This window comes from Coregonus lavaretus (genome assembly GCF_964263955.1).
Source record: "Coregonus lavaretus genome assembly, contig: HAP1_SCAFFOLD_1518, whole genome shotgun sequence".
Classification (NCBI taxonomy): Eukaryota; Metazoa; Chordata; class Actinopteri; order Salmoniformes; family Salmonidae; genus Coregonus; species Coregonus lavaretus.
This window is the reverse complement of record NW_028162642.1, coordinates 20,001-47,965: the sequence shown is the minus strand read 5'-3', so window position 1 is coordinate 47,965 and position 27,965 is coordinate 20,001. Positions and strand designations below refer to the sequence as shown.

At 40.9% G+C, this 27,965-nt stretch overlaps 2 long non-coding RNA genes and 1 pseudogene across 4 annotated transcripts in view; 2 read left to right on the top strand and 1 right to left on the bottom strand.

Annotated features, from left to right (window-relative positions):
• LOC311119076 (janus kinase and microtubule-interacting protein 3-like) overlaps window positions 1–27,965 on the bottom strand; it is a 49,960-nt pseudogene that overhangs the window by 2,064 nt on the left and 19,931 nt on the right. The window contains exons 5-17 of the transcript in view: window positions 12,124–12,255; window positions 11,623–11,658; window positions 7,251–7,442; window positions 6,571–6,699; window positions 5,447–5,530; window positions 5,251–5,313; window positions 5,037–5,135; window positions 4,664–4,762; window positions 4,202–4,261; window positions 2,652–2,717; window positions 2,403–2,471; window positions 2,037–2,114; window positions 184–387 (exon numbers count right to left, since the gene is read on the bottom strand). The product of the transcript in view is annotated as a janus kinase and microtubule-interacting protein 3-like (transcript). The remainder of the gene's footprint in view (window positions 1–183; window positions 388–2,036; window positions 2,115–2,402; window positions 2,472–2,651; window positions 2,718–4,201; window positions 4,262–4,663; window positions 4,763–5,036; window positions 5,136–5,250; window positions 5,314–5,446; window positions 5,531–6,570; window positions 6,700–7,250; window positions 7,443–11,622; window positions 11,659–12,123; window positions 12,256–27,965) is intronic.
• LOC311119075 lies at window positions 18,563–20,359 on the top strand. Its single transcript, XR_014611903.1, has 3 exons — window positions 18,563–18,625; window positions 19,429–19,506; window positions 20,310–20,359. It is a non-coding gene; the product is annotated as an uncharacterized lncRNA (long non-coding RNA).
• LOC311119074 overlaps window positions 26,890–27,965 on the top strand; it is a 2,116-nt gene continuing 1,040 nt past the window's right edge. For both annotated transcript variants that reach the window (XR_014611901.1, XR_014611902.1), the window contains exon 1: window positions 26,890–27,941. This is a non-coding gene — a long non-coding RNA (uncharacterized lncRNA). The remainder of the gene's footprint in view (window positions 27,942–27,965) is intronic.

The window sequence follows — 27,965 nt, the reverse complement described above, 5'->3', positions numbered from 1 at the left end:
CATCCTCTACCAGCTCCATCCTCTCCCTGTACCAGCTCCATCCTCTACCAGCTCCATCCTCTACCAGCTCCATCCTCTACCAGCTCCATCCTCTCCCTGTACCAGCTCCATCCTCTACCAGCTCCATCCTCTACCAGCTCCATCCTCTACCAGCTCCATCCTCTACCAGCTCCATCCTCTCACCTGCTGTGAGTGCTGTAGCAGCTCCATTCTCTCCCTGAGGATCTGTGAGTCCCTCTCTCTTAGCTCCGTCATGACCCCTCTCCTCCACTGCTCCACCGCCCGACGCAGTTTCTCCCGCTCATCGTCCGACAGCATCTCCGCCATCTTGGCCCCCGCCTCCTGTTGCAGGGCGTTAAACAGCATCGCCTCTAGCTCCAAGATCCTCTGGAGGGGAGAGAGGGAGGGAGAGAGGGAGGGAGAGAGGGAGGGAGGGAGGGGAGGGGAGGGGAGGGGAGGGGAGGGGAGGGGAGAGAGGGAGGGGAGGGAGGGAGGGGAGGGAGGGAGGGGGGAGAGGAGGGAGGGAGGGGAGGGGAGAAGGGGAGAGGAGGGAGAGAGGGAGGGGAGAGAGGGAGGGAGGGAGGGAGAGAGGGAGGGAGGGAGGGAGGGAGGGAGAGAGGGAGGGAGGGAGGGGAGGGGAGAAGGGGAGAGGAGGGAGAGAGGGAGGGGAGAGAGGGAGGGAGGGAGGGAGAGAGGGAGGGAGGGAGGGAGGGAGGGAGAGAGGGAGGGAGGGAGGGGAGGGGAGAGAGGAGAGGGGAGGGAGGGAGGGAGGGAGGGAGGGAGAGAGGGAGGGAGGGAGGGGAGGGGAGAGAGGGAGGGAGGGAGGGGAGGGGAGGGAGGGAGGGGAGGGGAGGGGAGAGAGGGGAGGGGAGGGGAGAGAGGGGAGAGAGGGGAGGGAGGGAGGGAGGGGAGGGGAGGGGAGAGAGGGGAGAGAGGGGAGGGAGGGAGGGGAGGGAGGGGAGGGAGGGGAGAGAGGGAGGGAGGGAGGGGAGGGGAGAGAGGAAGGAGGGAGGGAGGGGAGAGAGGAAGGAGGGAGGGAGGGGAGGGGAGAGAGGAGGGAGGGAGGGGAGGGGAGAGAGGAAGGAGGGAGGGAGGGGAGGGGAGAGAGGAAGGAGGGAGGGAGGGGAGGGGAGAGAGGAAGGAGGGAGGGAGGGGAGGGGAGAGAGGAAGGAGGGAGGGAGGGGAGGGGAGAGAGGAAGGAGGGAGGGGAGGGGAGGGGAGAGAGGGAGGGAGGGGAGGGGAGAGAGGGAGGGAGGGAGAGAGGGAGGGAGGGAGAGGGGAGGGGAGGGAGGGAGAGGGGAGGGGAGGGAGAGGAGAGGGAGAGGGGAGGGGAGGGGAGAGAGGGAGGGGAGGGGAGAGAGGAAGGGAGGGGAGAGAGGAAGGGAGGGGAGAGAGGGAGGGGAGAGAGAAAAGGTAGTTTGTGGGCATAACACTGACTATACAAAACATTAAGAAAACCTGCTCTTTCCACGACCCCTTATTGATGTCACTTGTTAAATCCACTTCAATCAGTGTAGATGAAGGGGAGGAGACGGGTTTAAGAAGGATTTTTAAGCCTTGAGACAATTGAGACATGGATTGTGTATGTGTGCCATTCAGAGGGTGATTAAAGTGCTTTTGAACGGGGTATGGTAGTAGGTGCCAGGCGCGCTGGTTTGAGTCAAGAACTGCAACGCTGCTGGGTTTTTCACACTTAACAGTTTCCCGTGTGTATCAAGAATGGTCCACCACCCAAAGGACATCCAGCCAACTTGGCACAACTATGGGAAGCATTGGAGTCAACATGGGCCAGCATCCCTGTGGAACGCTTTCCACCCCTTGTACAGTCCATGCCCCGACGAATTGAGGCTGTTCTGAGGGCAAAAAGGGGGTGCAACTCAATATTAGGAAGGTGTTCTTAATGTTTTGTCCACTCACTGTATATTTCCATTTTCTATTTGAGTCATTTAGCAGATGCTCTTATCCAGAGTGAGAGTGTTAGTTTACAAAGGCAAGCTTTTCCTTGAACATGTGGGTCCATTTGAAATGCCTCTCACCTTGTGTGCCTGAGCCATGGACTGTTTCCTGTAGTCCAACTCCTCATCCAGATAGCCTTTCTGTTTACTAAACACATGCTGCAGATAACACACAGAACACAACCTCGTCATCCAGATAACGCCTACTAAAGATTCATACAAAATCATTCATTCATTTGTAAATTCATTCATTCATTATTTCTTTCTTTCATTCATTTGTTAATTCATATAAGATGTCTGTTAAACACTGTAGGTCGGGCTACAATATATCGCCAGTTGCCAATGCACTTTAAGCATATACCATATACCACGTACTTCCATGCAAAACAACTTGAGCAGCATGCTAAATGAGAAGGGTTCAAATAAAAATGCAGATCAGCCATTTACCTTCTCACTTTCAATGTCCATCCTTTTCTGTGCTAAAGCGGTTTTGGTGACCTCTATATTCTCAAGCCACTGAAAGGAGAAGACAGTAAGCAGGATATTCAGCTGGGGATAAAACATTATTTTATCTCATTAACTCAATGATGCAAAGCCTACGACAGGGATTCAAAGACAAGGCCGGCATTCAAACAAACAAAGATCAACAGCCTTTTGAAATGTAAGTTAATAAAAAATATATATATAAAAAAATACCCTTTCTGCTAGTGTTAAGACAGTCCTGGCGTGAATGGCAACCACTTGCTCCTCATTGGATAGGTTCTGGGTGGTACATGGTACATAGGGAAAACACAACACTCAGACACTCAGTATCAAGCAAACAGCAGATCCATCAACACAGAGGAGACAGACAGAGCAATGAGTTCAGTGATGTTGGAGCGGACCATACTGCAGGCAAACAGCAGATCCATCAACACATTTACATTACATTTTATGTAAATGTTTGTAGACCTACACAAGGCTGGAATGGGCTACAAGACCATCGCCAAGCAGCTTGGTGAGAAGGTGACAACAGTTGGTGCGATTATTCGCAAATGGAAGAAACACAAAATACCTGTCAATCTCCCTCGGCCTGGGGCTCCATACAAGATCTCACCTCGTGGAGTTGCAATGATCATGAGAACAGTGAGGAATCAGCCCAGAACTACACGGGAGGATCTTGTCAATGATCTCAAGGCAGCTGGGACCATAGTCACCAAGAAAACAATTGGTAACACACGACGCCGTGAAGGACTGAAATCTTGCAGTGCCCGCAAGGTCCCCCTGCTCAAGAAAGCACATATACAGGGCCGTCTGAAGTTTGCCAATGAACATCTGAATGATTCAGAGGAGAACTGGGTGAAAGTGTTGTGGTCAGATGAGACCAAAATCGAGCTCTTTAGCATCAACTCAACTCGCCGTGTTTGGAGGAGGAGGAATGCTGCCTATGACCCCAAGAACACCATCCCCACCGTCAAACATGGAGGTGGAAACATTATGCTTTGGGGGTGTTTTTCTGCTAAGGGGACAGGACAACTTCACCGCATCAAAGGGATGATGGACGAGGACATGTACCGTCAAATCTTGGGTGAGAACCTCCTTCCCTCAGCCAGGGCATTGAACATGGGTCGTGGATGGGTATTGCAGCATGACAATGACCCAAAACACACGGCCAAGGTAACAAAGGAGTGGCTCAAGAAGAAGCACATTAAGGTCCTGGAGTGGCCTTGCCAGTCTCCAGACCTTAATCCCATAGAAAATCTGTGGAGGGAGCTGAAGGTTCGAGTTGCCAAACGTCAGCCTCGAAACCTTAATGACTTGGAGAAGATCTGCAAAGAGAGGTGGAACAAAATCCCTCCTGAGATGTGTGCAAACCTGGTGGCCAACTACAAGAAACGTCTGACCTCTGTGATTGCCAACAAGGGTTTTGCCACCAAGTACTAAGTCATGTTTTGCAGAGGGGTCAAATACTTATTTCCCTCATTAAAATGCAAATCAATTAATAACATTTTTGACATGCATTTTTCTGGATTTTTGTTGTTGTTATTCTGTCTCTCACTGTTCAAATAAACCTACCATTAAAATTATAGACTGATCGTGTCTTTGTCGGTGGGCAAACGTACAAAATCAGCAGGGGATCAAATACTTTTTTCCCTTACTGTACAACACAGAGGAGACAGACAGAGCAATGAGTCCAGTGATGTTGGAGCGAACCATACTGCAGGCAGACATACATGTACATACATGTAGATAGGAAATGAACCTACACTTACGGCATTATCCCCCAGTATATCTAGCTTTTTCATCAGCTCTGTGATGACGATGTCCTGCCAGGGAGAAGAGACAAGAACATCAGGTTAAACTTCAAATAAAATCAAAATCAACCCCTTAACACTCCCCCTTTGACCAAGGTTATTCAACTCTGACCCAACGAGGTCTGGAGTCTGCTGGGTGTCTGTTCTACCTGATCATTAATATCACCCACCTGGTGTCTCAGGTCTAAACCAGTCCCTGATTAGAGGGGAACAATGGAAAAAAAGGCAGTGGAACTGGCTTTGAGGTCAACATTTGAATTTGGAGGGCCATAGACACCTCTCTTAGCCCCTAGCTCCTAACCTCTACCCCCTAGCACCTTTCATAAGATATTATTATTAAGGATATAGACTCACTTCTGCCTTCACCAAACTATATTATATATGACATTATTATTATGATAGATGTAGACTCACTGTGACTCCCTCTGCCTCACAGTACACCTGCAGTGGACTGACGCCTTCACAGAAGTGGACGTCGTGGAAGTTGATGCCTGGAGATCTCCTCTCCCGCTCCTGGATGGTGATAAGATGTCATTATTACTAGATGGCCTACCTTGGAGACCATGGGCATGTAAAACCAGCCTGCAAGTCTTTTTAATTAGCTACTGTATCTAGGAGTATAGCTAAAACTGATAATACATTTCCAAAACCTGAATAACATTAAGATGAAACATTTTCGTCCAATTGTATCCAAGGTCCAATGGAAACACATACAGGTTGGAGACGATGCCATACTACGGAGCCCGTGGAGCGGTTGTTGGGAGGAGTTTAAATTCGCTGCTCTTACTTCAAGTTCAAGGATCCGGAACTCCAGGAGTTCATTTTGGTCTCTGGCGTCCTGAAATTCGTTTTTTAAACGTGACTCCTCTGTTTCCACGTGCTTGATCTGTTAAGAGAGGGAAATACACGGGAAAGATAACCACAGTCACATTTTTTCCAATCACACCTGAATTACACGTGACACATCACTTTGAGTAAATATGATGGATAATAGTTCATACCTTTTCTATAAGTTCTTGATTTCTTTGAAACAGGGCCTGTTTCTCTTCGATCCACTTCATATCCTTCAAACACACAAGGAATCAGCTAATCAGTGGCAAAGAACAGTGTGTGTGTCTGTGTGTGTTTGTGTGCGTGAATACGTGCGTGTGTGTGTGTGTGTGTGCGTGTGGCTGTATGTGTGTGTAATCCAGTCACCTGTCCTTGTTGGGACAGAACACACTCTAGGTCCTGTATTCTGGTTTGGTAGAGAATAAGCTCTGCTTGCAACTGTTCTCTTGTCTGTGGAGTGAAGAGAACAACATTCACTGGTTATATACAATGATAATAAATGATAGTAGAATATGTTTCCCTACCTGGTTCAGTCTCTATGGCAGCATTCTGTCTCTACCCGGTTCAGTCTCTAGGGCAGCATTCTGTCTCTACCTGGTTCAGTCTCTATGGCAGCATTCTGACTCTACCTGGTTCAGTCTCTATGGCAGCATTCTGACTCTAACTGGTTCAGTCTCTATGGCAGCATTCTGACTCTACCTGGTTCAGTCTCTATGGCAGCATTCTGTCTCTACCTGGTTCAGTCTCTACCTGGTTCAGTCTCTAGGGCAGCATTCTGACTCTACCTGGTTCAGTCTCTATGGCAGCATTCTGACTCTACCTGGTTCAATCTCTAGGGCAGCATTCTGTCTCTACCTGGTTCAGTCTCTACCTGGTTCAGTCTCTAGGGCAGCATTCTGTCTCTACCTGGTTCAGTCTCTATGGCAGCATTCTGTCTCTACCTGGTTCAGTCTCTACCTGGTTCAGTCTCTAGGGCAGCATTCTGACTCTACCTGGTTCAGTCTCTATGGCAGCATTTTGACTCTACCTGGTTCAGTCTCTATGGCAGCATTCTGTCTCTACCTGGTTCAGTCTCTAGGGCAGCATTCTGTCTCTACATGGTTCAGTCTCTATGACAGCATTCTGTCTCTACCTGGTTCAGTCTCTAGGGCAGCATTCAGTCTCTACCTGGTTCAGTCTCTAGGGCAGCATTCTGTCTCTACCTGGTTCAGTCTCTAGGGCAGCATTCTGGCTCCACCTGGTTCAGTCTCTAGGGCAGCATTCTGGTTTGAGACCTGCATGCTTAACTCACATATTCTCTCACTTACGTCAATTAATGATTTATGCAAATGTCTCAACTGAATCAGGCCTTGGAGGAGTCCTACTTATGAAGGGCAAGTGAATATGACTTTAGCCCAATATTTCTTGTGGACTAGTGGTCTAAAATACATTCCTGCCCAGTGAATGAAATACATGTTTTGATAATGGCATCATAAAAGAGCACCTCTTACCTTGACTTCCTTCTCTGCATCAAACGTGCCCCCGACCTGCTCCTGTAGAAGTGCATATGCTCTCTGAAGAGCCTGGTACTCCATGGTCAACTGATGAAACCTCATCTCTGTCTCCTCCCTGATCATACCCTGCAGGCAGGCAGGCAGGCGGGCGGGCAGACGGACAGACGGGCAGACGGGCAGACATGCAGGTAGACAGACACAGACAGGCAGACAGACGGGCATGGAGGCAGACAGACACAGACGAGCGGGCAGACACAGACAGACAGACAGACAGACAGACAGACAGACAGACACAGACAGACAGACAAAAACAACAGTCAAACCCCATGGTCATTATAACACAACATCAGAAATAACATATTACATATGAAACCGTCTGATTTTCAGTAAACGTTGCATTGCATATTTACACTTCTGTAATTTACTGCTGTATATCAAGAATGGAAACACACTTTCAAATTCATTTATAATTCTATAACATCAAGCTTTCATTAGGGAGCAATCAAAGGACAAAACATATATATATATCCCCCTCCTCTCTCTTTCTCTCTGTCTTGATCTTTCTCTGTTTCTCTCTCTTCCCTCTCTCTTGATCACTCTCTGTCAGACTCCCCTTAAACATGACAAGCAAAACTGTCTTTCTGACTTTCCCCAGAAAGTCTGTGCCCATGTCTTACCTCCTCCGGGTCATCGTCTGGTGTGCATGGTGTCCTGTCTGTGTGGAAGGAGATGGAGGATCCGTCTGAGTCTATAGAAGCCTCTTCGTCGTCGTAACCAAAGAACGTCTCTACCGCCGGTTTACACGGCTTAATGACCTTCTTCCTCCCTCCTGTACCCTGCCGTCTGTACCTCAGCAGCATATCTCTTTCCTAGAACATCATTCCATAAAAAAAAAAAAAAAAAAAAAATGGTATTTGTCACGTGCCGAATATAACAGGTGTAGACTTTAACGTGAAATCTTTACTTATGACAACAAAAAATGCAGAGTTAAAAAGTAAGAAAAGTAACAAAAACAAATAAAATAATAGTAACACAATAAATAATAATAATAATAATAATAATAATAATATTGAGGCTGTATACAGGGAGTACCAGTCCGAAATCAAGGTCGAAGTCAAGGTTAGTAGCTGTCGATTCGTAGCTCTAAAGTATTTAGCGGTTATAGGTGATAATGGTGTGAGATTTCTGTACAAAAAAAAGGATAGGATAAACATGAAGAAAGTCACAAAATAGCAAAGTCGGGTTGGAGCACGTAAGATGTCGACCATCTCCATCGGTTTCATCTTAAGGACACATCATTAAAGAAAACACAATAATTCCATTTTTAAAAAAAGAAGGAAAACTCACAGATAAACAAGAATGTTTCTTTCTGCTTAGTTCGTCTATTTTTTTTAAAGACAGCACGTTTCAGTGTCTGCCTATCTCAAGGGTTGTGCTGAATCGTTGTAGAAGAACAGCAACAATAGAGAGACTGTTTCTCAAGACTGTTACTCATCCAAAACATCTCCTTCAGTAGTCCCAGAAGAAAACATCATTGGAAAAGGGAGACTCTCACAAACACGATGGTGATCTCCGTTCTGCTCTACGACCCCCACAAGTGTCACAGGACTCGTCTGAAGGTAACCGGTACCGGTTGAAAAAAAATGAATGGAAGTATGAATGTAGTTTTGTGCCTACCCAAAAGAAGGGGTTAAATATAAAAAATCAAAAATTCTCCTAGATTTAGGGCAGACACTTCAAAACCTTATTTCTTATTATTCATTTTCTGACTGTCCTTTTTGCCATTTATTAATGTATTATTCAATACGTTTCTATGGACTTTAGTAGTAAAGGTCAAAGTCAATATTTTATCAAATATTTGTTATATAGATTTGTTTATACCTAAATTGGTCCTACATTTCCAAATCAAATATCTAAATGATCTATAGTATGACCCGTCTCCCCCAACGTCTTAGACTCTAAAGAATTAACTACTGCATGCTGTGTACAGACATAGACATAGCTAGATATTAAACAGAGCTATCCTCAGAGACATAGCTAAATATTAAACAGAGCTATCCTCAGAGACATATCTACAGTGAGGGAAAAAAAGTATTTGATCCCCTGCTGATTTTGTGCGTTTGCCCACTGACAAAGACATGATCAGTGTATAATTTTAATGGTAGGTTTATTTGAACAGTGAGAGACAGAATAACAACAAAGAAATCCAGAAAAACGCATGTCAAAAATGTTATAAATTGATTTGCATTTTAATGAGGGAAATAAGTATTTGACCCCTCTGCAAAACATGACTTAGTACTTGGTGGCAAAACCCTTGTTGGCAATCACAGAGGTCAGACGTTTCTTGTAGTTGGCCACCAGGTTTGCACACATCTCAGGAGGGATTTTGTTCCACTCCTCTTTGCAGATCTTTTCCAAGTCATTAAGGTTTCGAAGCTGACGTTTGGCAACTCGAACCTTCAGCTCCCTCAACAGATTTTCTATGGGATTAAGGTCTGGAGACTGGCTAGGCCATTCCAGGACCTTAATGTGCTTCTTCTTGAGCCACTCCTTTGTTGCCTTGGCCGTGTGTTTTGGGTCATTGTCATGCTGGAATACCCATCCACGACCCATTTTCAATGCCATGGCTGAGGGAAGGAGGTTCTCACCCAAGATTTGATGGTACATGGCCCCGTCCATCGTCCCTTTGATGCGGTGAAGTTGTCCTGTCCCCTTAACAGAAAAACACCCCCAAAGCATAATGTTTTGACGGTGGAGATGGTGTTCTTGGGGTCATAGGCAGCATTCCTCCTCTTCCAAACATGGCGAGTTGAGTTGATGCCAAAGAGCTCGATTTTGGTCTCATCTGACCACAACACTTTCACCCAGTTCTCCTCTGAATCATTCATTGGCAAACTACAGATGGGCCTGTATATGTGCTTTCTTGAGCAGGGGGACCTTGCGGGCGCTGCAGGATTTCAGTCCTTCACGGCGTAGTGTGTTACAAATTGTTTTCTTGGTGACTATGGTCCCAGCTGCCTTGAGATTATTGACAAGATCCTCCCGTTTAGTTCTGGGATGATTCCTCACCGTTCTCATGATCGTTGCAAATCCACGAGGTGAGATCTTGTATGGAGCCCCAGGCCGAGGGAGATTGACAGTTCTTTTGTGTTTCTTCCATTTGCGAATAATCGCACCAACTGTTGTCACCTTCTCACCAAGCTGCTTGGCGATGGTCTTGTAGCCCATTCCAGCCTTGTGTAGGTCTACAATCTTGTCCCTGACATCCTTGGAGAGCTCTTTGGTCTTGGCCATGGTGGAGAGTTTGGAATCTGATTGATGTATTGCTTCTGTGGACAGGTGTCTTTTATACAGGTAACAAGCTGAGATTAGGAGTACTCCCTTTAAGAGTGTGCTCCTAATCTCAGCTCGTTACCTGTATAAAAGACACCTGGGAGCCAGAAATCTTTCTGATTGAGAGGGGGTCAAATACTTATTTTCCTCATTAAAATGCAAATCAATTTATAACATTTTTGACAGGCGTTTTTCTGGATTTCTTTGTTGTTATTATGTCTCTCACTGTTCAAATAAACCTACCATTAAAATTATAGACTGATCATTTCTTTGTCAGTGGGCAAACGTACAAAATCAGCAGGGGATCAAATACTTTTTTCCCTCACTGTAAATATTAAACAGAGCTATCCTCAGAGACATATCTAAATATTAAACAGAGCTATCCTCAGAGACATATCTAAATATTAAACAGTGCTATCCTCAGAGACATATCTAAATATTAAACAGAGCTATCCTCAGAGACATATCTAAATATTAAACAGTGCTATCCTCAGAGACATATCTAAATATTAAACAGAGCTATCCTCAGAGACATATCTAAATATTAAACAGTGCTATCCTCAGAGACATATCTAAATATTAAACAGTGCTATCCTCAGAGACACTAACGATGCATATCTTATTCCTCCTTTGAGGCTTAGAGACTGAGGATACATTCCAAATGGCACCCCTATTCCTTATGTAGTGCACTACTTTTGACCAGGGCCCACCATATGTCTCTGTAAGTAGTGCACTATATAGGGAAAGAGGTGCACTATATAGGGAAAGAGGTGCACTTTATAGGGAAAGAGGTGCACTTTATAGGGTAAGAGGTGCACTATATAGGGAAAGAGGTGCACTTTATAGGGAAAGAGGTGCACTTTATAGGGAAAGAGGTGCACTATATAGGGAAAGAGGTGCACTTTATAGGGAAAGAGGTGCACTTTATAGGGAAAGAGGTGCACTATATAGGGAAAGAGGTGCACTATATAGGGAAAGAGGTGCACTTTATAGGGAAAGAGGTGCACTTTATAGGGAAAGAGGTGCACTTTATAGGGAAAGAGGTGCACTTTATAGGGAAAGAGGTGCACTTTATAGGGAAAGAGGTGCACTTTATAGGGAAAGAGGTGCACTATATAGGGAAAGAGGTGCACTTTATAGGGAAAGAGGTGCACTATATAGGGAAAGAGGTGCACTTTATAGGGAAAGAGGTGCACTTTATAGGGAAAGAGGTGCACTTTATAGGGAAAGAGGTGCACTATATAGGGAAAGAGGTGCACTTTATAGGGAAAGAGGTGCACTTTATAGGGAAAGAGGTGCACTATATAGGGAAAGAGGTGCACTTTATAGGGAAAGAGGTGCACTTTATAGGGAAAGAGGTGCACTTTATAGGGAAAGAGGTGCACTATATAGGGAAAGAGGTGCACTTTATAGGGAAAGAGGTGCACTTTATAGGGAAAGAGGTGCACTTTATAGGGAAATAGGTGCACTTTATAGGGAAAGAGGTGCACTTTATAGGGAAAGAGGTGCACTTTATAGGGAAAGAGGTGCACTATATAGGGAAAGAGGTGCACTTTATAGGGAAAGTGAGAGACTAAGACACACAAGGACATTTCCATATCAGAGTCTGGGGAGGGGTTGCACCAAACTAAGATTACATTAGTCGTTGTTTCCATTGAACTATCCCTCATGGTACATTCCTATCATAATACTTGATGGAATTATCTGACAACTTACAATCACACTCTTCACGTATCCAGCAGTCTCCAGTGCCTAGAAAACATAACTCAGGATTTAATTGAATGTACAGAATCTGTAAACTGTATAATGTTGCAATGTCTCATCCTGTGTTTCATGACTACAAATCCTGTTCATGTGATTAACATCATCAATGTCTTCCTGTGTTTTATGACTACAAATCCTGTCCATTTGATTTACATCATCAATGTCTTCCTGTGTTTCATGACTACAAATCCTGTCCATTTGATTTACATCATCAATGTCTTCCTGTGTTTCATGACTACAAATCCCTTCCATGTGATTAACATCATCAGTGTGTGTAGCCTACCTGTGAAGGTGACTGCGAGAGAAAAAAGGAGAGAAAGAGAGAGAGAGGGATGGAGAGAGAGAGAGAGAGAGAGAGAGAGAAACAAACAAAGAAATAAAGGAAGAGGGCGAGAGAGAGAGAATGACAGAGCAAACCCACGGAGGGAGCTGTTGCCATAGAAACGGTAATACCTTTGACAGGTCATCAATAATATTCTGCTGTTCCAGAACCTGTAGTCTGAGGAACTCGATCTCTCTCTCCTCCTGACTCTGGTCAAGGTCGTTTAGAGAGCTGGGCCGTCTTTTGGTGCCCACCTTCTCTCTCTGGAAGGGAAGTAAACCGGTTAAAAATGTGCAATGTGCACAAATCGCTCCGCCATTTCCTGGTTGCTAAAATTCTAGTAGTTCGCCTATTGTCAGTTTATGTGACAAAACAAGCGACGTATAGTCAAAAGAATCATTGTACCATCTATACCGCTGTGAAATATATTTTCAGTAACCAAAAATATTGTATATTCAGCTGTTTGAGGCTGGTGTACAAAACCGACAGTTAAAGACGCATAAGAACGGGAAACATAGAAATAGCGCACAAAGAACAGATCTACTGCTTCTTACACTTGCTTTCAATGAGAATGACAGATCTATAACTCATATTTCTATGGGAATTTGGTCGGGTCGCCCCAAAAAGTGACATATTGCAGCTTTAAAAACAAAGATATTCAATTTAAGTCATTCTCTGAAATCTGAAGAACCACATCTCTGTGCACTAGTCAGCTACTCAACTAGATTTATGTTAACTCTCTGCCACAAGAGATTACTGCACTGTGTGTTAAAGGTAGCCAGTGTTCGCTATACAGATGCGGTGAAATATATCGGCACCCTTGCATGATATGTTGAAGTTGAAAACACTTTTACTGTATACACATGTATTTGTTCGATTTACAACTGGACCAAGAAAAAACATTGACAACTGAAATTGAGATTTCTTGTACATAAAAAAATATTCAAAATTCGAATTTACTTGGTCGGAGACAATGATTCCCATTCACTGTGTAAGTTCTCTCACCTGTTGTATGTTGCAGGTCTGAAAAGAAACCAGTTTTGAAAAGACAAAAACGGAACATTCAGAACATTCCGCTCCATTGCACTCCATTGTAAATGCAAGGGTGACAATATATTTCACCGCATCTGTAGGTTCAGGTATGACAATACAACACTTCACTGAAAGGTATGTTCTTCTCTATCTTGAAGAAGAATCATCTCAAACACTATCACACTACTCCTAAGTAATGTTATCATTCTTAAGCAAATACGACGTCGATCACATTCAAGGCTCTGAGCGTGAGACTGAAGCATTTATATTCCAGTATGGTATGAACAAGGTCTTCTCATAGGTCTTATTATTATTATTATTATTATTATTATTATTATTATTATTCTCATAGCAAGACATTTCACAATAATAGACTGAAGCACACCAAGCTCTGCTGGCAGATCGTTATGGAGATTTCGCCGTAAAATACTTCAGTAACGTCAGAACGAATATCAGAAGACGTTTTGAGCAGCTGTTCGAGGAAAATTGACTTGGAGAAAAATTGCTGCGTGTGAATGGAATTGAACATGTCAGTTGCCACAAATGAAATTTAAAACAAAATAAAAAAAACAATCATTGGATGTGCCAAGTGCCAACGTCAACATCCTCTTTGACAGGCAGGTAGTAGACAGAGTTATCTATGAGTAGGGTGTGTCTGTGTGTGTTGTATACATGGTTAACATGGACAAAATACTGCTGCATTTGGCTTTATGAGGACATTGTGTGTGTGTGTGTGTGTGTGTGTGTGTGTGTGTGTGTGTGTGTGTGTGTGTGTGTGTGTATGAGTGTGAGTGTGTGTGTGTGTGTGTGTGTGTGTGTGTGTGTGTGTGTGAGTGTGTGTGTGTGTGAGAGTGTGTGTGTGTGTGTGTGAGAGAGTGTGTGTGTGTGTGTGTGTGTGTGTGTGTGTGTGTGTCTGTGTGTGTGTGTGTGTGTGTGTGTGTGTGTGTGTGTGTGTGTGTGTGTGTGTGTGTGTGTGTGTGTACTCGTTTTGGTGACATATGAAGACAATTTTATGACAACTCACCTTCAATGTCAGGACGCTCGGAAATATGAGGACATTTTTGGAGTCCTCATTTTTCCGAGCTCACTACAGTGTTCTAGACGACCATAGAATGCCCCTAAACCAAAAATCTGAAAAGTCTTTAAATGTCACAATCTCATGATTTGAAGTGTGTGTGTGTGTTTACGCTTTTTGCTCACCTGTGAATACGCCACCTAGTGGTCAGTTTTGGAACATTAACACACTTTAAACACACTTTAGTCACGTGACACACTTTAGTCACGTGACACACTTTAGTTACATGACATTTCCTGATTTTGTTTGAGCACACTTTCCAACTATTCAAGATAGATTTACTTGAATACACATAATACATGTCATCATAGTCAACTATAACTAAGCTTTGGATAAAAGCGTCTGCTAAATGGCATATTATTTATTTATTATCATAAAATCCTCCTAAATCCCTCAAATAAAAACGTAATTTAGCATCAATTAGCCAGATAAGCTAATGTTAGCAAATTAGCTGAAAGGAATGAAAAGGACTTTTGCCACATGGAAAATTCAGAACTGGAAGAAGTGCAAGAGAAATGAAGGTAATACATTTATTTTTCTTCATTTACAACTAAAGAGATAGTTATTATCTAAGCTGTTCTTACATTTAAGTGTTCTTGACCACAAATGTTACATAGCACTATCATGTTTTTCCATTTAAAGCCAAAGTGATGATATTGGTTGTTCAGTTCAGATAATGTTATTTGTAGAGTTTACAGTACTATACTTTTATAACAGTATTTATCTTTGAAGGTGTTAAGATTGCTTACTGTGCTTACTGTGAAAAGATTGTTATTGTGATTGCAGTTGCATAAGGTTTGCACTGATCGGTTAGCCTAATAAGCTAACCGGATACTGCATTAGTAAGAACATGACACGATATGACTAAAGGCAGACTAATACCATTTGATATATCCTTATTCGATTCAAATCAAGTATTAGTCTTTTCTGTATTTGTCTCGCTGACTTTTTGTCATCCAATGTAGATGTTTTCTAGTTGAGGAGCACATGGGCAATTGAAGAGCATGACAAAACGAAGAGCCAGACTTAGTCCTGAGGCTGAGGCTATTCATTTTATTATTTCTGGAAGTGACAAGCCTTGTATAAAGTCAAATGGATCAATGACTATAAAGGTATGTTATACACACACGCTACACTTATTGGGTCATACCATATTGGGATGTCATTTGAAACACATTCAAGTCTTACACAAGTGAAAAAATCACTGCGTACCGCTGCATTAGACACATACGGCTTTAACATCCAATTTCAGAAGTTATGTTGTGATTCTTTTGCAAGCAGTTGGGGGATGGGGAAAAAGATTCAAGATTTATGAACTACACCTCCCAACTTCTATTAGAATGTGTGATATTGGTGGTAATTTCCTTGGCCAGTCGGCAGACCGTTCGCGCTATGTGTGAAAGCCGGTAATGTGATTTAAATTCAAAAATGTTTTTAACATTTGATCATAACAACCCCAACGATAAACGGAATGTAGAAGCATTTGGGTGATAAAAATTTACAATATATGTGAATGATGCGTATCAGCGCGTAGAACAAATACGGCACCATTCAAGTTAACAGAACAGCGAAAATGCACCGCCGAGTAGGCCTACCGACAGAGTGTTCACAACATGAGTGGGTGTGTGCGTAATCCCTGCCTGTTGTGATTTGGGATTTTTTGTGTACGCTGATGTCCTTAAATACAAAGTCTGCAATAAAGCGGTCTAAAGCGAGGAGTCAAAGGCAGACTCAGCGGTGCAAGTCACTGCAGGTCTAGTGGTGATAACTGCTGGAACCTGACCGGGGATCACATCTCTTTTTGCCCCGCTTTAACGCCATTGTTTCAGCGTTTCCGTTTTTAGCTGTAGATCTGTCATTAAATCCAACATAAAATACGTCTCCTCGTGATTTCATAGTTTTCAGACCAAATTTATTTTGAATGATGTCACCTTTTTGGGTCCTTACCAGTTTGCACCCCTGCAATGGATCTTTCCCCTAAATATTAAATCATACACATTGATAAGCAGGCTAAATGGGTCTGATCAACTGCAATTCATTAACCTAATTTGAACTGTATTACTTGATACTAAGTTCTTAACTTTGTTACATCAGGACGTGGTGTATTTGCCTCAGCACCAATTGAAAAGGGATCCTTTGTCCTCGAGTACCGTGGGGAGTTTATATCGCAATATGAATGGGACAAGAGGCAGGGGAAGTATACGGAAAAGCAAAATGCTTTCTTGTTTGATTTTGAATGGAACAATGGCTCATGGTGGTAAGTAAAACCCTATAAGACATCAGTTAATCTCTATATGTTTATATGTTTTGTGGAGAAAACGTAAATCTGTTTCCCTCTTCAATTTTAGCATAGATGCATCCTGCGAAGATGGTTCACTGGGGAGGCTGGTAAATGATGCCCACAGGTCCCCAAATTGCAAAATGAAAAAGATGATAGTCCAATGTAAACCTCATCTTTGCTTGTTTGCTATTGAAAACATCCAAGCAGAGAGTGAAATAACCTATGATTATGTATAATCTCAGTGGCCATGGCGTGCTCTGGTAAGTAAATCTGCTTTGATATATTATAATGTATAGGATCTGTCAAAGAATTATAAAATATATAAATACATGTCCCTTCTTACATGTATGTTGTCACCGCTTTATATATATATATATACAGTTGAAGTCGGAAGTTTACATACACCTTAGCCAAATACATTTAAACTCAGTTTTTCACAATTCCTGACATTTAATCCAAGTAAAAATTCCCTGTTTTAGGTCAGTTAGGATCACCACTTTATTTTAAGAATGTGAAATGTCAGAATAATAGTAGAGAGAATTATTTATTTCAGCTTTTATTTCTTTCATCACATTCCCAGTGGGTCAGAAGTTTACATACACTCAATTAGTATTTGGTAGCATTGCCTTTAAATTGTTTAACTTGGGTCAAACGTTTCGGGTAGCCTTCCACAAGCTTCCAACAATAAGTTGGGTGAATTTTGGCCGATTCCTCCTGACAGAGCTGGTGTAACTGAGTCAGGTTTGTAGGCCTCCTTGCTCGCACACGCTTTTTCAGTTCTGCCCACACATTTTCTATAGGATTGAGGTCAGGGCTTTTTGATGGCCACTCCAAAACCTTAACTTTGTTGTCCTTAAGCCATTTTGCCACAACTTTGGAAGTATGCTTGGGGTCATTGTCCATTTGGAAGACCCATTTGCGACCAAGCTTTAACTTCCTGACTGATGTCTTGAGATGTTGCTTCAATATATCCACATAATTTTCCTTCCTCATGATGCCATCTATTTTTTTAAGCGCACCAGTCCCTCCTGCAGCAAAACACCCCCACAGCATGATGCTGCCACCCCCGTGCTTCACGGTTGGGATGGTGTCCTTCGGCTTGCAAGCCTACCCTCTTTTTCCTCCAAACATATTGATGGTCATTAAGGCCAAACAGTTCTATTTTTGTTTCATCAGACCAGAGGACATTTCTCCAAAAAGTACGATTTTTGTCCCCATGTGCAGTTGCAAACCACAGTCTGGCTTTTTTATGGCGGTTTTGAAGCAGTGGCTTCTTCCTTGCTGAGCGGCCTTTCAGGTTATGTCGATATAGGACTTGTTTTACTGTGGATATAGATACTTTTGTACCTGTTTCCTCCAGCATCATCACAAGGTCCTTTGCTGTTGTTCTGGGATTGATTTGCACCTTTCGCACCAAAGTACATGCATCTCTAGGAGACAGAACGCGTCTCCTTCCTGAGCGGTATGACGGCTTCGTGGTCCCATGGTGTTTATACTTGCGTACTATTGTTTGTACAGATGAACGTGGTACCTTCAGGCGTTTGGAAATTGCTCCCAAGGATGAACCAGACTTGTGGAGGTCTACAATTTTTTTTCTGAGGTCTTGGCTGATTTCTTTTGATTTTCCCATGATGTCAAGCAAAGAGGCACTGAGTTTGAAGGTAGGCCTTGAAATAAATCCACAGGTACACCTCCAATTGACTCAAATGATGTCAATTAACCTATCAGAAGCTTCTAAAGCCATGACATCATTTTCTGGAATTTTCCAAGCTGTTTAAAGGCACAGTCAACTTAGTGTATGTAAACATCTGACCCACTGGAATTGTGATACAGTGAATTATAAGTGAAAAAATCTGTCTGTAAACAATTGTTGGAAAAATTACTTGTATCATGCACAAAGTAGATGTCCTAACCAACTTGCCAAAACTATAGTTTGTTAACAAGAAATTTGTGGAGTGGTTGAAAAACGAGTTTTAATGACTCCAACCTAAGTGTATGTAAACTTCCGACTTCAACTGTATACACTGATTAAATAGAGTATAATACAGAATATTTGGTAGGAATATATTGTGACTGAACTGAGTATGATCATTAGTTTACGAAATAGATATGATCTATATTATAAAACACAATATTTCTGACATGTTATTGATGTATTTCGTTGCAGACACCAAGTGACAAGATCCCAGCTCCACCTTCAGCAGACCCAGAAGTGAGACAGAGATCCACTTCATCCTTCCAACAGGTTATTACACATTTATTGTAGATCTTTTCTATTTAAATTAAATTGTTGTCTCAGTTCATTCCAAAATATGAATTAAATGGCTTTTTACTGTATTACAACCAACCTTTTGTGTAAAATGTTCACAAAATCAACATTCCCATAACTTGTTTCGATATCATAGCGTAAACAAAATTAGCCCAAACATTTGACAGAACTAACCGCCCCTCAAAACATAAAATTAATCTTTATTCTCTCTAATGCCTATGTTTTTGTATTTTTGGGGCAATGTTTTTGCTCATTTAACATATTTCTTATCAATTTGCGTGATTTAATTCATATGGCAGTTGATCCATTTACATTACTTTTAAGGTTGTGAGCTTTCTTTGACAACAAAAGGATAACTCAAAGTCAGGAACCTTGACTCTAGATGTGTTCAGTCGTCAAGTCCTCATTTTGTAATTAGGCTGTTCAAGACGTAAATGTCTTTCAGATGACGTCCCGATATGGTATGACCCAACCAGAGTAGAATGTGTGTGTTACACGGTCCTCATATTGTTGGTTAGCAGATATTGTACAGTTTTAACCATTTCTATAGAGTCTTGCATAAAAAGCCCAGATCCACATATGAATTATCTTTCCTAACATCTGTGGTCAATGCAGCCCTTGACCTCAGCAATGAGTCTCAACCCAAAGGCGATTATGATTGACAGGTGGTAGGAATATATTGTGACTGAACTGAGAATGATCATTAATTTACTAAATAGATATGATCTATATTATAAAACACAATATTTCTGACATGTTATTGTTGTATTTCGTTGCAGACACCAAGTGACAAGATCCCAGCTCAACCTTCAGCAAACCCAGAAGTGAGACAGAGATCCACTTCATCCTTCCAACAGGTTATTACATATTTATTGTAGATCTTTCCTATTTAAATTAAATTGTTGTCTCAGTTCATTCCAAAATATGAATTAAATGGCTTTTTACTGTATTACAACCAACCTTTAGTGTAAATTGTTCACAAAATCAACATTCCCATAACTTGTTTCGATATCATAGCGTAAACAAAATTAGCCCGACCATTTGACAGAACTAACCACCCCTCAAAACATAAAATTAATCTTTATTCTCTCTAATGCCTATGTTTTTGTATTTTTGGGGCAATGTTTTTGCCCATTTAACATATTTCTTATCAATTTGCGTGATTTAATTTATATGGCAGTTGATCCATTTACATTACTTTTAAGGTTGTGAGCTTTCTTTGACAACAAAAGGATAACTCAAAGTCAGGAACCTTGACTCTAGATGTGTTCAGTCGTCAAGTCCTCATTTGGTACTAAGGCTGTTCAAGACGTAAATGTGTTTCAGATGACGTCCCGATATGGTATGACCCAACCAGAGTAGAGTGTGTGTGTTACACGGTCCTCATATTGTTGGTTAGCAGATATTGTACAGTTTTAACCTTTTCTATAGAGTCTTGCATAAAAAGCCCAGATCCATATATGAATTATCTTTCCTAACATCTGTGGTCAATGCAGCCCTTGACCTCAGCAATGAGTCTCACCCCGAAGGCGATTATGATAGACAGGTGGTAGGAATATATTGTGACTGAACTGAGTATGATCATTAGTTTACTAAATAGATATGATCTATATTATAAAACACAATATTTCTGACATGTTATTGTTGTATTTCGTTGCAGACACCAAGTGACAAGATCCCAGCTCAACCTTCAGCAGACCCAGAAGTGAGACAGAGATCCACTTCATCCTTCCAACAGGTTATTACACATTTATTGTAGATCTTTTCTATTTAAATTAAATTGTTGTCTCAGTTCATTCCAATATATATAAATTACATGGCTTTTTACTATATTACAACCAACCTTTTGTGTAAAATGTTCACAATATCAACATTCCCATAACTTCTTTCGATATCATAGCATAAACAAAATTAGCCCGACCATTTGACAGAACTTACCGCCCCTCAAAACATAAAATTAATCTTTATTCTCTCTAATGCCTATGTTTTTGTATTTTTGGGGCAATGTTTTTGCCCATTTAACATATTTCTTATCAATTTGCGTGATTTAATTTATATGGCAGTTGATCCATTTACATTGCTTTTAAGGTGGTGAGCTTTCTTTGACAACAAAAGGATAACTCAAAGTCAGGAACCTTGATTCCAGATGTGTTCAGTCGTCAAGTCCTCATTTGGTAATTAGGCTGTTCAAGACGTAAATGTGTTTCAGATTACGTCCCGATATGGTATGACCCAACCAGAGTAGAGTGTGTGTGTTACACGGTCCTCATATTGTTGGTTAGCAGATATTGTACAGTTTTAACCATTTTTATAGTCTCTTGCATAAAAAGCCCAGATCCATATATGAATTATCTTTCCTAACATCTGTGGTCAATGCAGCCCTTGACCTCAGCAATGAGTCTCACCCCAAAGGCGATTATGATAGACAGGTGGTAGGAATATATTGTGACTGAACTGAATATGATCATTAGTTTACTAAATAGATATGATCTATATTATAAAACACAATATTTCTGACATGTTATTGTTGTATTTTGTTGCAGACACCAAGTGACAAGATCCCAGCTCAACCTTCAGCAGACCCAGAAGTGAGACAGAGATCCACTTCATCCTTCCAACAGGTTATTACACATTTATTGTAGATCTTTTCTATTTAAATTAAATTGTTGTGTCAGTTCATTCCAAAATATGAATTAAATGGCTTTTTACTATATTACAACCAACCTTTTGTGTAAAATGTTCACAAAATCAACATTCCAATAACTTGTTTCGATATCATAGCGTAAACAAAATTAGCCCAACCATTTGACAGAACTTACCGCCCCTCAAAACATTAAATTAATCTTTATTCTCTCTAATGCCTATGTTTTTGTATTTTTGGGGCAATGTTTTTGCCCATTTAACATATTTCTTATCAATTTGCGTGATTTAATTTATATGGCAGTTGATCCATTTACATTACTTTTAAGGTTGTGAGCTTTCTTTGACAACAAAAGGATAACTCAAAGTCAGGAACCTTGACTCTACATGTGTTCAGTCGTCAAGTCCTCATTTGGTACTAAGGCTGTTCAAGACGTAAATGTGTTTCAGATGACGTCCCGATATGGTATGACCCAACAGAGTAGAGTGTGTGTGTTACACGGTCCTCATATTGTTGGTTAGCAGATATTGTACAGTTTTAACCATTTCTATAGAGTCTTGCATAAAAAGCCCAGATCCACATATGAATTATCTTTCCTAACATTTGTGGTCAATGCAGCCCTTGACCTCAGCAATGAGTCTCACCCCAAAGGGGATTATGATAGACAGGTGGTAGGAATATATTGTGACTGAACTGAGTATGATCATTAGTTTACGAAATAGATATGATCTATATTATAAAACACAATATTTCTGACATGTTATTGATGTATTTCGTTGCAGACACCAAGTGACAAGATCCCAGCTCAACCTTCAGCAGACCCAGAAGTGAGACAGAGATCCACTTCATCCTTCCAACAGGTTATTACACATTTATTGTAGATCTTTTCTATTTAAATTAAATTGTTGTCTCAGTTCATTCCAAAATATGAATTAAATGGCTTTTTACTGTATTACAACCAACCTTTTGTGTAAAATGTTCACAAAATCAACATTCCCATAACTTGTTTCGATATCATAGCGTAAACAAAATTAGCCCAACCATTTGACAGAACTTACCGCCCCTCAAAACATAAAATTAATCTTTATTCTCTCTAATGCCTATGTTTTTGTATTTTTGGGGCAATGTTTTTGCCCATTTAACATATTTCTTATCAATTTGCGTGATTTAATTTATATGGCAGTTGATCCATTTACATTACTTTTAAGGTTGTGAGCTTTCTTTGACAGCAAAAGGATAACTCAAAGTCAGGAACCTTGACTATAGATGTGTTCAGTCATCAAGTCCTCATTTGGTACTAAGGCTGTTCAAGACGTAAATGTGTTTCAGATGACGTCCCGATATGGTATGACCCAACCAGAGTAGAGTGTGTGTGTTACACGGTCCTCATATTGTTGGTTAGCAGATATTGTACAGTTTTAACCATTTATATAGAGTCTTGCATAAAAAGCCCAGATCCACATATGAATTATCTTTCCTAACATTTGTGGTCAATGCAGCCCTTGACCTCAGCAATGAGTCTCACCCCAAAGGGGATTATGATAGACAGGTGGTAGGAATATATTGTGACTGAACTGAGTATGATCATTAGTTTACTAAATAGATATGATCTATATTATAAAACACAATATTTCTGACATGTTATTGTTGTATTTCGTTGCAGACACCAAGTGACAAGATCCCAGCTCAACCTTCAGCAGACACAGAAGTGAGACAGAGATCCACTTCATCCTTCCAACAGGTTATTACACATTTATTGTAGATCTTTTCTATTTAAATTAAATTGTTGTCTCAGTTCATTCCAAAATATGAATTAAATGGCTTTTTACTGTATTACAACCAACCTTTTTTGTAAAATGTTCACAAAATCAACATTCCCATAACTTGTTTCGATATCATAGCGTAACCAAAATTAGCCCAACCATTTGACAGAACTTACCGCCCCTCAAAACATAAAATTAATCTTTATTCTCTCTAATGCCTATGTTTTTGTATTTTTGGGGCAATGTTTTTGCCCATTTAACATATTTCTTATCAATTTGCGTGATTTAATTTATATGGCAGTTGATCCATTTACATTGCTTTTAAGGTGGTGAGCTTTCTTTGACAACAAAAGGATAACTCAAAGTCAGGAACCTTGATTCCAGATGTGTTCAGTCGTCAAGTCCTCATTTGGTAATTAGGCTGTTCAAGACGTAAATGTGTTTCAGATGACGTCCCGATATGGTATGACCCAACCAGAGTAGAGTGTGTGTGTTACACGGTCCTCATATTGTTGGTTAGCAGATATTGTACAGTTTTAACCATTTCTATAGAGTCTTGCATAAAAAGCCCAGATCCACATATGAATTATCTTTCCTAACATTTGTGGTCAATGCAGCCCTTGACCTCAGCAATGAGTCTCACCCCAAAGGCGATTATGATTGACAGGTGGTAGGAATATATTGTGACTGAACTGAGTATGATCATTAGTTTACTAAATAGATATGATCTATATTATAAAACACAATATTTCTGACATGTTATTGTTGTATTTCGTTGCAGACACCAAGTGACAAGATCCCAGCTCAACCTTCAGCAGACCCAGAAGTGAGACAGAGATCCACTTCATCCTTCCAACAGGTTATTACACATTTACTGTAGATCTTTTCTATTTAAATTAAATTGTTGTCTCAGTTCATTCCAATATATAAATTACATGGCTTTTTACTATATTACAACCAACCTTTTGTGTAAAATGTTCACAAAATCAACATTCCCATAACTTGTTTCGATATCATAGCGTAAACAAAATTAGTCCAACCATTTGACAGAACTTACCGCCCCTCAAAACATAAAATTAATCTTTATTCTCTCTAATGCCTATGTTTTTGTATTTTTGGGGCAATGTTTTTGCCCATTTAACATATTTCTTATCAATTTGCGTGATTTAATTTATATGGCAGTTGATCCATTTACATTACTTTTAAGGTTGTGAGCTTTCTTTGACAACAAAAGGATAACTCAAAGTCAGGAACCTTGACTATAGATGTGTTCAGTCGTCAAGTCCTCATTTGGTACTAAGGCTGTTCAAGACGTAAATGTGTTTCAGATGACGTCCCGATATGGTATGACCCAACCAGAGTAGAGTGTGTGTGTGTTACACGGTCCTCATATTGTTGGTTAGCAGATATTGTACAGTTTTAACCATTTTTATAGAGTCTTGCATAAAAAGCCCAGATCCATATATGAATTATCTTTCCTAACATCTGTGGTCAATGCAGCCCTTGACCTCAGCAATGAGTCTCACCCCAAAGGGGATTATGATAGACAGGTGGTAGGAATATATTGTGACTGAACTGAGTATGATCATTAGTTTACTAAATAGATATGATCTATATTATAAAACACAATATTTCTGACATGTTATTGTTGTATTTCGTTGCAGACACCAAGTGACAAGATCCCAGCTCAACCTTCAGCAGACCCAGAAGTGAGACAGAGATCCACTTCATCCTTCCAACAGGTTATTACACATTTATTGTAGATCTTTTCTATTTAAATTAAATTGTTGTCTCAGTTCATTCCAAAATATGAATTAAATGGCTTTTTACTGTATTACAACCAACCTTTTGTGTAAAATGTTCACAAAATCAACATTCCCATAACTTGTTTCGATATCATAGCGTAAACAAAATTAGCCCAACCATTTGACAGAACTTACCGCCCCTCAAAACATAAAATTAATCTTTATTCTCTCTAATGCCTATGTTTTTGTATTTTTGGGGCAATGTTTTTGCCCATTTAACATATTTCTTATCAATTTGCGTGATTTAATTTATATGGCAGTTGATCCATTTACATTGCTTTTAAGGTGGTGAGCTTTCTTTGACAACAAAAGGATAACTCAAAGTCAGGAACCTTGATTCCAGATGTGTTCAGTCGTCAAGTCCTCATTTGGTAATTAGGCTGTTCAAGACGTAAATGTGTTTCAGATGACGTCCCGATATGGTATGACCCAACCAGAGTAGAGTGTGTGTGTTACACGGTCCTCATATTGTTGGTTAGCAGATATTGTACAGTTTTAACCATTTCTATAGAGTCTTGCATAAAAAGCCCAGATCCACATATTCATTTTTTCATTTATAGGTCATCTATAAAACAGTATTGTCAATTTCTTAACCCAAATTATTTTCACATACAGTATAATGTATAATATCCTAATTTACTGTTACGGTACTGTGTTATTAAAAACAAATATTTATTCTTCATAATTTCATTCAAGGCAAGCAAGTCCAGTGGAATTGTACCCTTCCAGTGTCCTACTGCAAAGCAGGTAAGAAAGCTGCATTCTTGTCATTAGATAAAATAGTTCATGTTCTTTGTTAACACATTGTGGTATTTTTGATGTGAGGAAACATTGTAGAAATTTGTACAGCTTAGAAAAAGCCGCCATCTGCAAAATCTGAGGCGCCGTCATGATCGTTGTGAGGATCGTTATGAGAAGAGATAGCTGAGAGACAGAGGTCTTTCAATCAGTTTACTAGAATACATTTTTCTCTGAGTATGTAGGTGTTATGCACAATGTGATGGTACTGTAGGGAGTATGATACCCTAGGTATTAATACATGTATAAAGTTATTGACAGAATTAGATGCTTTTTTTTCTTTTTTTTCAGACCTTGATGAATCTTCGGATGCTGCAGACTATCTTCCAGACTCATGTGGCAATTCCTCGGATGCTTCTATTATAAGTACTACAAGTTCTTGTAGTAAGGAATATAAAACCACAGAAAATAATCTCCACCACAAATTGTCAGAGAACAAACCATTAGGGAATGTTACAGCACACAGTGGGGATAGTACCACCAGTTCAGAGAAGCCAAGAACATTAAGTTATTCAAAGATGCGCAGCAATCCTTGTACTTCAGTAATAAGCTGCAGTGCCAATTCATCAGAGAACACATCACACCAGAAAAGCTCCATAAATGTCACACCTTTGTCAATAACAGCAAAAGGAAGCAAGTACAACAAGAAGCAATTTTGTCTTTATTGTAAAAAGGCCATTTATAAATTGGCAAGACACCTCGAATCCATCCACAGTGAAAAGCCTGATGTTGCAATGGCTTTCAGTTTTAATAAAGGATCCCGCAAAAGAAGAGAGTTGTTACGCTCTCTTAAGAAGAGATGAAACTTTGACCATAATACTGAAGTGGCAAGCTGTGGCACTGGAGAGATGGTTGCCTGTAAAAGACCTAGTAATGCAAAACCATCTGATGACTACCGTGACTGCAAATTTTGCGAAGGACTGTATGCAAGAAATTCCCTATGGAGACATGTGAGAAACTGCCCGAAGAAGTCTGTTGAGGGAGAGCCTCAAGTTGGGCGAAAACGGATTCAACTGCACTTACCAAGACCTGACTCAGTTAAGGAAACTGTTTGGAAGATTGCTTGTGAAATGAACCAGGATGACGTTTCCTCGGTTGTAAGGAGTGAAACTGAATTCCTTTGTATCGGCGAGTCACTGTTGAATTCCAGGAAACCATATGAGAGAAGGAATGACTACATACGCCAAAAAATTAGAGTGATGGCAAGACTATTGATAACGACAAGGGCTATAACACCTTTGAAGAGCACCGAAGTCCTTGTTATGCCCTGTAACTTTCCCCATGTGATACAGGCAGTAAGATATGTTGCTGGTTATGATGTTGAAAGCAACTCGTATAAAATCCCATCATTGGCTTTGAAATTGGGACACAGTTTAGCCAAAGTTGCAGGCATTATTCAATGCAATGCCATCACTGCAAATCGCCCTGCTGTTGCAGAGTCTGCAAAGCAATTTGCCACTTTACATCAGAAAAAGTGGACAGAGTCCATTTCAGCTGCCGCATTGGGTACACTTCAACAAGCCAAATGGAATAAACCACAGGTTTGACCCTTTATAGAGGATGTGTCGGTGCTGCACACGTTTCTTGCTACTGAGCGTGCTAAGTGTATGAAGGACCTTGAGGAAGAACCCAACAGCAAAAGCTTTGGAAATCTTCCTAAAGTGACTTTGATGCAGGTAGTACTATTTAACAGAAGGAGGGAAGGGGAAGTTTCAAAAATGGAGCTTCAGTCTTTCACATCCAGGGATCTTACGGAGCTGAATCCAGACATTGTGAGGGGCCTTACTGACTTCGAGAGGAAGCTTGCAGAGCACTTTGAGAGAGTTGAGATTCGAGGTAAAAGGTCAAGAAAGGTTCCAGTGCTTCTAACCCCTGACATGATCACTGCTATGGACCTCCTCATGATAAGCAGAAAAGAGTGTCAAGTCCACAAAGAAAATGTGTACATGTTTACACGGCCAGGTGTCCTTTCCCATTACAGAGGCTCCGACTGCTTTCGCAAGTATTCAAACAATGTGGTGCAAAGAACCCAGAGGCACTCACCTCAACAAGATTGCGGAAACAAGTCGCCACTTTGTCCACACTACTAAACCTCAAAGAAAATGAAATGGATCAACTTGCCACCTTTCTAGGACATGACATCCGTGTCCATAGAGAATTCTATCGGCTTCCAGAGAGTACCCTGCAGCTCGCAAAAGTCAGCAAACTGTTGATAGCAATCGAAAAAGGAAGACTGCCTTACCTGCAGGGGAAAGGGCTGGATGACATTGAGGTCAATCCTGAAGGTAAAATTTTGTTTGAAATATAGT